Source organism: Podarcis tiliguerta, assembly GCF_965153285.1.
Source record: "Podarcis tiliguerta genome assembly, chromosome: 8".
NCBI lineage: Eukaryota > Metazoa > Chordata > Lepidosauria > Squamata > Lacertidae > Podarcis > Podarcis tiliguerta.
Genome location: NC_139541.1, coordinates 15,739,205 through 15,751,127, shown reverse-complemented (window position 1 = coordinate 15,751,127; position 11,923 = coordinate 15,739,205). Strand labels below are relative to the sequence as shown.

General features: G+C 45.8%; 1 long non-coding RNA gene across 2 annotated transcripts; it reads right to left on the bottom strand.

Annotated features, from left to right (window-relative positions):
• Positions 1-387: 387 nt before the first annotated feature.
• On the bottom strand, positions 388-11,683 carry LOC310683984. 2 transcript variants are annotated; one of them, XR_014514621.1, is made up of 4 exons: positions 11,175-11,683; positions 6,821-6,904; positions 6,571-6,714; positions 388-2,645 (listed from the first exon to the last, which is right to left on the bottom strand). It is a non-coding gene; the product is annotated as an uncharacterized lncRNA (long non-coding RNA). The 2 variants fall into 2 exon arrangements; XR_014514622.1 differs by lacking the exon at positions 11,175-11,683 and adding an exon at positions 8,765-9,397.
• Positions 11,684-11,923: the final 240 nt, after the last annotated feature.

The following is an 11,923-nucleotide window of genomic DNA, read 5'->3' as shown; positions in this document are numbered from 1 at the left end:
CAAGGCTTCTGAATACCACTTGCTGGAAACCACTGGAGAGGAGAGAGAGCACTCTTGTGCTTGAATCCTGTTTGCGTGTTTCCCACAGGCCCCTGGTTGGCCAATGTGAGAACAGGATGCTGGGCTAGGTGGGCCTGATCCAACACACTCTTCTTATGTTCTTATGGTTAGGGTTCCTTTATAAGTCATTGAATGCTGTGATTTCCCAGGAGGGCAATCAATTTCATAGAACTGATACGAATTAATTTTATAATGAATGATTTTAGAGTGTTGTTTGTGCTGTACTTTTGTACTGTTTTATTGTTGTTAGCTGCCCTGAGCCCGGCTTTGGCTGGGGAGGGCGGGATATAAATAAAATTTATTTATTTATTATTATTATTATTGGAAGGGACCTCAGGAGTCATCTAGTTCAACCCCCTGCAATGCAGGAATCTTTTGCCAAGTGTGAGGCTTGAACCCACGACCCTGAGATTAAAAGTCTCATGCTGTAGCAGGTGAAATCTCCCACAAATTCTTGGCCTCAACAGAGAACATGTCACTCTTTGTCAGAAGTAATGGAGCCTCCAGGGTGAAGTTGTCCCACCCTCTTTTAGTTGGATGGCCTTCACTGGCTCCCGTGGGAGTGAGTTCCACAGATTAACTTTGCACTGCGTGAAGAAGTCCTTTCTTTTATCTGTCCTGAATATTTCAACATTCACTGGATGTCTGTGAGTTCTGGTGCTATGAGAGAGGGGGAGGAACTTTTCTCTATTCACTTTCTCCATGCCAGGCATAATTTTTATAAACTTCTATCCTGTCACCTTTTCTCCAAACCAAAAAGTCCATAATGCTGCAACGTGGTATCAATGGAGAACACACCATTAATTGGCCTTGGGGGGGGGGGGGCGGAGATCTCGGATGGCCCCATTTTGAGTTCTTACTGCATAACTGGTTATACCATTTCTTGTTACAGCTCCCCATGATTCGCTTCCGAAGTTTAGTCGAGAGAGACTCTCTCTTATCTTCTTTAAATATGCTCGAGATATTGCTGGTATTGACCCACTGCTACTATGAGGCTTTTAATTAGTTCAGTCAATCAGTTTCGCCGCTTGATTAGGCTGTTGCTGCTTTCTATCGAGTTACACCCCAAAGAGTAAATATATAGCACACACACCCCCAAACTGCAAAAGCTTAACCTGTCAAAATTGTAGTGTTGTATCCAATTAAGTGCTAATCACCTACTGAAATTAATGGCCCAAAGTTAGTTATCTCCATTAATTTTAATGGGTTTGCTCTGAGTAGAACTAGTTCCTCTCACCCAGAAACATGGCTTTGGTTGCCAACTCCACCCCACCACCCCGCTCCTGTGCATTTAGCATCAGCTTGATTGCTATGCTAAAGCTTGCTAACTTTTTTTTTTTTACTGACACAAACAGAAGTGGTGGGCAAGGGTCCCCCTAGCTTAATTTCTTTGTGTTCAGGTTGCTGTTGAAAGGCACAGGAGCTGGGACAAAAGAAAAGGTGGCAACCCTATTGAGCAGGGGGGTCATAACTCAGTGGCAAGGCACCTGCCTTGCATGCAGAAGATCCCAGGTTTTATCCAGGACACTTCTAGGGAGGAATGGGCAAAGGCCCACTGCTGGAAATTCTGGAGAGCTGCTGCGAGTCAGTGTTGGCAGTACTGAGCTAGGTAGATCAATTGTCTGACTTGGTATAAGGCAGCTTCTGAAGTCCCTATGTTGAATGTTAACCCCACCTACATGCCCACAGCCTCTTCTGTCCTTAGATTCTGTAGAAGGCTGCCAGCTTTTTTTCCAAGCAGGCCTTTGTGCTACTTCCGAATGAGCAGCTGAAGCATGGCAATAATGTCTAATGGCAGAGAAATCAGCCAGCCTCAACACAGCTCAGTCGGCAGAGCATGGGACTCTAAATCTCAGGGTTGTGTGTCCAAGCCCCACATTGGGCAAAATTCTATGATTCTATGATTCCCCTCTGCTAGGGTTGTCAGACCTCCAGATGTGAAGGTCTCTAGGCTTGCCTGGCCGCTCCAAGTGGCAGTCAGAGTGCTTGAATCTCCAGGTGGGCGAGAGTGCCTTTAATTATAAAATTAAAATGAAAATTAACAAAATTATTCAGAAGAGTGCACATGCAGCTTGCAAGCTTCAGCTTGGCAGGAGTTGGCCTTGAATTATAGCGCAGAAATTTGGAGTGGGGTCTGCCCTCCTCTGTTTCCCTCTCCCAATTAACCCCCACCACCAGGGGGGAAGCCCCTAGGTCTCAGGTTTGGATCCTAAATCCTCAGGGTCTGGGGTGCTCCTGACAACCTTACCCTCCTCTCCCTGAACCTGGGTGCTTTCTGTAGCTCCTGAAGCAGCTCCTGGTTTCCTAGAAGCTGTCCAGAGTAGGTGTGGGATGAACAGAGGCCCATCCCGTTTCCAGGAATAGGAGTCCTTTCACTTTGGCTCTGCAGGAGGAAACGCTCAGCAGGGATGAAAGTGTGCAGCACTTCTGCAGCAGTATTCTTGCTGATTGCTTCCTCCATCATTGCACACAACAACCAGCTAAGACACTGCCAGAGAAGCACTCACAGAGAGCTGGCCGGTGAGGCAGACACAGGGAAGGACACCAGCCTCTCCACCTCACCTTCGTTCTTGAGGTTAAAAGCCCTGGGAAGAAAAGAAGAAGAGGGGAAAAAAAGGTTTACTCAAAGAGGACTAGAAGCTTGATGCCACAACCAGCACCTAGATTTTGGCAGGGCCTCGGCCAAGGACATCCTTTTGACTTAGCTATGTTACAGGCTTAATACGGCTTGAATCAGGTTGCGTACACACCATATGTTTAAAGCACACACCCCACAAAGAATCCTGGGAACTGTAGTTTGTTCGGTTTGTGATAAACTACAGTTCCCAGGATTCTTTTTTTGTTTATTTGGGGGGAGGGAGGGAAATATGCTTCAAAGGGATGGTGCATGCATAGCCATCATAATAATACTGTTTCTGCCAGAGGCAATGTGCATCGAACTTACAGTTGCTGGGGATATCAAGCAGGGAGGGTTCCTACTGCACTCAGGTCCTGCTTGTGGGCTTCATACTGGGGCATCTGGTTGGCCACTGTGATAACTGGATGCTAGGCTAGGTGGTCCTTTTGACCCAATCCAGCAGGGCTCTTCTGCTGTCCTTAGGATATTCTGTTTCTCTCTAGCCAGGCCGGCTCTACCATTAGGGATGGGGAACCTGTGGCCCTCAAGATCTTGTGGGACTCCAACTCCCATCAGACCCAACCCGCATGACTTTCCAGGAGGGAATCCCCTAATCTCCCCACTACTTCCTCTCTTAAGGTAGCCAAACACCTCCTACTTTGGTTTGACCCCCCCCCCAAGATTGTTTTATGTTATTATGTATTGTATATATTCTTATGTTGCTTTCCAATCTTAGATTGGTTTGACTGAAGGGCAGGCTCTAAGTCACCTAAGTAAATACCGGTAAATAAAAAGTTAAGCTCAGGTACGCTCTCTCGATAAGCTGTTGTGATATTGTTTTTTTCCTCCTGTTTTGCTTTCAGTTTCGTGGTTTGTTTTATAATACAGATTATTGTCATTTTTATTATTTGGCTGGCTATTCTGTGTTCTGCATCTGCACTGATGAAGGGCAAGTTATAAATATTTTACAGAAACTAATCAATAGAATCCTGTTAAAAGGGAAGTCGGTTGTCAATTCTTTAGTTTGGATGGTATTCCACATTAGTCATTCTCAGAGCTGACCCATGAGTCCATTGATCTTCATTGGGTCATGGCTGGCCCCACCTGAGCTATGTACATCCCAGAATCCCTTGCACCAACAAAAAGGATTCTGGGTCAAGCTTAGGTGTGGACCAGTCTGTCAATTTCCATTCATCTCAGTTTCTCATTTTTCCAATCTTGCATTTAGTTCGTCACACTTCTGTTAACAAAATGTACGACTAAAGTATATCTCCCACTGTATGCAAATGGCTTGGAAAAGTCAGATCTATAGCAACAATGATTAAGTCAAGTTAACCTATTAGAAAAGAACACACATAAATCAACCTAGTAGGTTTTTGGAAAAATGGGTGGGATTTTTGGAATAAGTTTAATTATATTCTTCAACTTTATGCTGCTTTCAACCTGTTGTAATAGTGCAAGTATATGGAAATTTTGGTTTACTTCATTGAGTCTAAACAAAATAAAATACAGTATTAAATAAATAGAAATGGCTAAAAATCCATCCCCATTTTAAAGCACGTTTCTCCAAATATACAAATTTCTGCCAGCAATTTCCTCTATTATAATGCATTTTTGTGTATTATTTTCACTACTCTGCATGTTTCCATGCACCAATATATGCATTTTTGTATGGTTTGTTCAGAAAACCGCATCCCAAAATTTGGGAAGGCATGAGTTTCGAAGGAGAGCTGCATTTCAGTTTGAAAATGTTTTCAAGATGTGCGAATTAGGTAGGACTCATGTTAAAATGCTTACTATACCTAGATTTCTCCCTCTGCCCCAGCCAATATTTTGACCTTCAAAGCGAAGCAAAGAAAGATGTAAGACTTTAGCAACCTGGTGTTCTTCAGCTGGGAGTTGTAGTCCAAAACACCTGGAGGGCGCCAGGTTAGCGCAGTCTGTCCTAATGTCAAGGAGCACAGGAAGCTGCCTTCTTCCGAGTCAGACAATTGGTCCACCTAGTAAGCATTGCCTACTCTGACTGGCAGCAGCCCTCCAGGATTTTCAGGCAGGGGTCATTTCCACTCCTACCTGGGCCTGCTGCCAACCTTAAAGGTAAAGGTAAAGGGACCCCTGACCATTAGGTCCAGTCATGGCCAACTCTGGGTTGCGGCGCTCATCTCGCTTTATTGGCTGAGGGAGCTGGTGTACAGCTTCCGGGTCATGTGGCCAGCATGACTAAGCCGCTTCTGGTGAACCGTTTAGCTTCCCACTGGAGTGGTACCTATTTTTCTACTTGCACTTTGACATGCTTTCGAACTGCTAGGTTGGCAGGAGCAGGGCCCAAGCAATGAGAGCTCACCCCGTCGCAGGGATTTGAACCGCTGACCTTCTGATCAACAGGTCCTAGGCTCTGTGGTTTAACCCACAGCGCCACCCGTGTCCCTATACCTTACCTGCATGCCAACCTTACCTGGGGCCTTCTGCACGAAATGTGGATGCTCTGCCGCTGTAAAGGAAAGCCACTGTGATATTAAGGCCTAGAAACTTGCATTTTGCATGGGAACGCACAGATCTACAAGACAGTGGGAGATGTCCGCACTTAGGCGTGATTGCAGAGCAGCCCTTCGCCAACCTGGTGCCCTCCAGCTCCCGTCAACTGTGCTGGCAGAGACTCATGGGAGCTGTAGTCTGGAGGTCATGAGGTTGGCGAAGGCTGCTCTAGGAAGTGCTCTCTATTGCAGGGGGTTGGACTAGATGACCATTTGGGTTCGCTCCTAACTCTGCAGTTCTATGATTCCATGATGCCACTGAGCCACGTTCCTGTCCTCACTCATTTAGACTGCTGTAGGGTTTCCCAGCTCCACCCTGTTTCTCCCCAAACAGAGCGCTCTGGAAGAAAGCACAGTGGGGTTACAGAGGGTGCACCCATGAATCATCGGAGACTCACAGGATTCGTCTTGACGCAGGCGAGCAGCCACGCCAGCAGGAAAAGGGGGAACTCGGCTGGTGCAGAAGGCTGGCAGGAAAACGCCAATCTGGGGCTTTGAAAAGAAACACGCAAGGGCACTCTGGGGCAGTGTTTGGGGGCCAGGCTGCTGAGCACAGGAAAGGGGGGAAATGCCCCTGCTAACATCTGATCCCTCCTCGCCCTAGGGCAAAACCATCATGCCATCCCATAATGGAAACTCAGCTCTCTATTTAGAAACAGGAGGACTAGAATATTTTTACAGAGCATCTGCCCTGCATGCAGAAGTTCCCAGGTTCAACCCCCCAGCATCTCCCAGTAAGGCTGAGAATATAGTCCCTGCCTGAAACCTCAGGAAAGCTGTTGCCAGTCAGTGCAGACAGTACTGAGCTACCTGGACCAATGGTCTTGACTTGGCACAAGGCAGCTTCCTTTGTTCTTATTTAAATCAGCCTTTAATTTTGAATCATGAGGACTAGAATCTTACGTTACGTTTACAGGAAATACCATAGCTCAGTGGCCAAGCATCTGCTTTGCACGCAGGAAGTCCCAAGTTCAATTCCTGGTATCTCCCGGTAGGGCTGGGAGAGACTCCTGCCTGAAACCCTGGAGAACTGCTTCCAGTCAGTGTAGACAATACTGAGCTTGATGGACCAATGCATCTGGCTCAGTATAAGACAGATTCCAATGCTCCTGCGTCTTAAGTGAAGGCAGAACGGCAGAAAGTCTTGGGTTCAATCCCTGGCATCTCCATGTAGGGCTGGAAGAGGCTCCTGGAGAGCTGCTGCCAGTCAGTGTAGGTAAAGCCAAGCTAGAAGGCAGCTTCCAGTGTTGGAATAGACTTGGAATAGGACACAGTTTTTCCCCCACCATAGAATTAAAGCTGCCCAGATGTGGTATAAGAGACGTAAGGTCGAAAGAAACAGAAAAGTAGTCAATTTACCTGTTCCATGAAGGTCTTCAGGACTAGCATCCTGTTCAGTCGTCAGCAGGACGACTGCTGAGGATATCAGCCAGGCAGCAGAAGGAGCCAGTCTCCTCCCCGCCGAAGGGTGGAGCCCCCCCGCCCCACAGTCAGCACTTTAACCTAGTGTTGAAATACACAGAGACACACTCACACATTGTTCCAAAAAGCCACCCTTCCTTGTGCGAGGACAGGGAACTCCGAAGTTTCATTGACCCACTGACCTCACCTGCCCATTGCCATCCCTGCACCTGGATGGACGAGGGAGAGTCGAAGGAGGAAACGCGAGACGTCTTGGCCAGGCTGTGGCGTTCTGAAAAGCAAAACCAGAGGGGGAAAAGGAAACGGAGAGAAAGAGAAAGAGTTTCTGGATGAGTCATCCATAAGGCTGAATGCAGAAAGTTTTGAAGCAAACAGAGTGACGCTTCACCCCTTTGCCCTCCATGGTTGCCCTTCCAGCCCATTCTTATGATATATATATATATATATATATATATATATATATATATATATATATATATCTCCCCCCTTGGACCTGCCTATCTTGGGACATTCCAAGAACTGAGACACCCAGTCCAGGGCTCAGAGCAAGAGCACGATAAGTGCAACCAAGTGTTGAATCTCACTTCCTGGGGAATCTCAATTTTAAAAAACAAACAAACCCAAGTTGCTAGTCCTTATGACTCTCTTCCAAGTGCTGTTTTTATGTCATTTTAGTTTCTGGTTTGTTTTTAAATGTTTACACCCCACCTTTCCCCCAAGGAACTCAAGGTGGCGTATAGAGTTCTTCCCCACTCCATTTTATCCTCACAACAGCCCTGGGAGGTAGGTTAGGCTGAGAGGCAGTGGCTGTCCCAACATCACCCACTGAGCTTCGTGGATGAATGGTAATCAGAACCTGCTGGTATAGCTCTTAGACCTATACTGTAACCATTACACTACACTGGCTCCCTAAAATTATTATTTTAAGAGTATCCCTATTGGTTGGCATCCGTCTGCCTCAGGAGACAATGGAGGAATGAACCTTTGGGGGTGAAATCAAACTGTTGGAAGGTTACAGCACCAGCTGTGCTATGTTTTGAAAAAGAAAGGTGTGTGTCTAATGTCCAACTCTGTGTAGGGCCACTGAAGTCAATGTGCATTACTAACTTGAGTTCATTAGTTGATTGTATCCAAAGCTGGTCCAATTCAGAGTAGACCCACTGAAGTTATTGAACATGCCTACCAGGGGGTTGTATCCAACTAAGTTTTTCTCAGAGAAGACCCACTGAAATGAACAGGCCCAATTTATTCATGATCATTGGGTTGTCTCCAGTGCTAGACCTACTCAGAGTAGACAATGTGAGGTTAATGACCATGACCAACTTAGGTCCATTAATTTCAATGGGTCTGCTCTGAATGGGGCTCAGATTGCAAATAATAAATCGCTCTAGGGGAGGCTGCCCACTGCATCTCTGCGTGAGTCCCCATTCTGGCTTTGGTGCAAATTGGGTGAAAATTGAGTCTACCCTGAGCAGAACCTATTCAGACACAACCCTTTAATTCTGTAAATCACCTTAGAATGACAGAATCACAGAATGGTAGATTTGGAAGGGACCCCAAGGGTCATCTAGTCCAACCCCCTGCAATGCAGGAATCTCAACTAAAGCATCCAAAACAGATGGCCATCCAACCTCTGCTCACTTTGTGTGAGCCTTTTGTTGAAACAAGGCAAAAATACTAACCCAAAACTAACCAGTGGGCAAATACACACTCCCTCAACAAAAGAGAAGGGGGAAGGAAAGAAAGGCATCTGAAAGAGATCAAAACTTCTTGGCTGTAATAGCCACCCATCTGTCACTCAGGCCCTGCCCCTGTTTTTTTAAGAGCTGTAATCCTTGCACTGGCTTAACCATGTGGGTTGACTTGTATTCACAGCGAAGGGCAGGGTGTGGGGAAGGACGACAGAGGCTAAGAGATGGGATCGAGCAAAGGGCAACTCACACACCCTTAAAACACACACAGCTTCAGTTCTGAGTCACAGGCCCCGGGAACAAACAGCAGGCTGAACGACCCAGTTTGACAAGGGCCTATAAAAGCCACAGTAATTATGCAACTCTCTCAAAAAGGTAAAGGCTACCTAACTAGCTTAGTCATTCTTAAACCTTGTGCTAGGGCAAATTTGCATGAGTACCTTGTGAGACATGAACTAACAACATTTCAGGCTTCTGTGTGAGGCCACCCAACTAAAGGGGCTTCCCGTTGCCTCTCTGTGAGAGTGCCTGCTCTGGCTCTCCTTCTAGTCACCCAGAGAAAGCAGGTGATTTTGCCACATCTCATCATCAGCAGTATTCAGATGACTCGCCCACTTCCAAGGTTATTTCAGAACGCTGCAGCAAAGTGTTGTTGCCAGGACCATGTCAAAAGAGGCATTCTCATCTCCCTGTCGCCAATTCTCTTCCACACAGAAGGGAATACCTCTTCTAAAACGATGCTTGTCATCTGCAGGGTTTGTACGTACCTGTATTAAATTTCACATATGCATTTTTGAAAAAATGTGTCTGCCACCTAATTAATCAGGGGATTTTTTTTCAGGCAATCAAAGCTCTGGGAATTGTAGGTCTGTTAGAGGAATTGGGTCCTCCTAGCAATTCTCAGCACTCTTAACAAACCACAACTCCCAGGATTCTTTGGGAGTTTAAAAAGTGGTATAATACTGCTTTAAAGGCATAGTGCTTTGGGTTGCAATCCCATAGACACTTACCTAGGAGCAAGTGTCACTGAGCTCAATGGGACTTTGTGTAGGAATACACTGTCTACATACACACACACACACACACACACACACACACACACCTATCTATATCAATCTATCTATCTATCATCTATCTATCTATCATCTATCTATCTATCATCTATCATCTATCTATATGTATCAAGACGTTGCTTCACTTTACGTAGTTCCTTTGAATTCAGGACAAACGTTGATCTCATTCTGTGTGGCTTAAAAAATAGCAATAAAAAGGTAAAGGTAAAGGGACCCCTGACCATTAGGGTCCAGTTGTGACTGACTCTGGGGTTGCGGCACTCATCTCGCTTTATTGGCCAAGGGAGCCGGCGTTTGTCCGCAGACAGCTTCCGAGTCATGTGGCCAGCATGACCAAGCTGCCTCTGGCGAACCAGAGCAGCACATGGAAACGCCATTTACCTTCCTGCCGGAGCGGTACCTATTTATCTACTTGGACTTTGATGTGCTTTCAAACTGCTAGGTTGGCAGGAGCAGGGACCGAGCAACTTGAGCTCACCCCGTCACGGGGATTCGAACCGCCGACCTTTTGATCGGCAAGTCCTAGGCTCTGTGGTTTAACCCACACCGCTACCCGCGTCCCTCTAAAATAGCAATAGTCAGGTTTTATTTATCAAATCTTCTACATATAGGGACACAGGAGCAATTCAGTGCAGTTCACAATTTTAATTGAAAATTACCTAATTTGTTCCCAAAACAATGTGTGAATTGCAATGAAGCCACCCTTCCCCATTCACGTTTTGTTGATTTTTGCGGTATGGTTCTCCAACAACAACAAATGCATATATTGGGGGAATCATTCAGGAGGAATGCATCTTTTAGGCAAAATTGCACACACAAAATATGTATGTAAAGGAAACGGTGGCAAATTTTCATGAGGGCTTAAGGAGGCGTAATAGCTGATGCAAAAATGCATCCTTTAACTTACATTTGGAATAATGAGAAACTGATACTGACAGGTTTGCCCATCCCAATCTATACAAAACCCATCCATAAATGTAAGACCATCAGTAAAGGGCACATAATTACCCACTTGCCAAAGATTATTTCAAAACTTCTGCCACCGCTGTGATAAGATGATTTCCTGAAACACCCCCTCCCTCCTTTAATGTTACTGTGTGAAAACCAGCGTTTTGGCTTTTTTATGCATTTCAAGAAATCCTCGGGGCCAGCTAAATTGGGGGGTGGGGACTGCAGCTCAGAGGCAGCACATGTAGGGTTGTAGCCAATACCAGTCCTGCTCAGAGTAGTCCCACTGAAGTTGATGGACATAACTAACTTAAGTCTCTCGTTAACTTTGAGGAAAACTTAGGCCACATCCGCACCGTACATTTAGCGAGCTATTATACCACTTTAACAGTCATGGAGAATGCTGGGAACCGCCATGTGTAAAGAGTGCTGACCTCACAACATAGCTGTCAACTTTCAGATTTGAAAATAAGGGATCAGAAGCCTCAAAAATAAGGGATCAGCAACCTCACCTATCCCGGGGACAGTCTACGGGATATCTAACAATTCAGGATAGCAGTGGGAAGCAGCGGGAAACGGCGCTGGAATAAGGGAATTTCCCACAAAAAAAGGGAAGGTTGACAGCTATGCCTCACAAGAGCTACAGTTCCCAGCACCCTGAACACACTCCAGGTCCCAGGATTCTCCATTTAAAACAGTAACATTGAACGTTATTTGTAAACGAAATAAAATTAGAGCAAACGGCAAGAATATATTCTGCCATTCACGAACAGAAACAAAATACGGCTTATAACAAGAAAAAAAACCATATTTTAAAAGTTGAAATCACCTGTTGTGGAAAGATGCATTCTTCCTTCCCTGCATAAGCCTGAAGGAACAGAAAACTTTTCAGAGTTGGGACAGAAGGCAGAGCATTCCATGGGGCTGGGAAGATGACATCTTGATACTGCCGCCAAATGAACCTCACCAACAACCCCCGCTGCAGATGATCTGAATGATCGAGCTGTGATATAAGGGTTCAGGTGACCCTGGACCTAAGCTGCTTTGTCAATCAATGCAGAGACCTTGAAACTGGCTTGGTAGCAGATGGGCAGCCAGTGCAGATGTTTTAACAAGGGTGTCATGTGTTGAATAGTGCTACACTGTTGGGAGGAGGGCTTCACGGCACTGACCCCCCCCCCCCCCAAGACTGCCGCTCCTGTAGTTTAGTCAGTTCCTCTGCGCCCTGGCATTTTTGCAGCCTGGCTGACCTCTCGCACCAGGTATAATATACACCAGGTATAATATACATAGGGTAATTTATAATATCCTATGTACATGTGCAGAGAGCTTCGTAGCCTTTTCTCTAACCGCTCCCACCTCCACCCCCCATTCCAGAAGCCAAGCAATATTTGATGAATGCATTGTACTTATTCCACTATATTCCTGTACTGAGTTAGTGTAGACCCACAAAAAAAACACCCACAAAACAAATGTGCATTGCAGATCATGAATTTTGCAAAATATATACATCCTACCTGCACAGACTTGGAAAGTTAGCATACTTGGAAGTGAAAGGGAAACTCTGGAGAGTTTTCA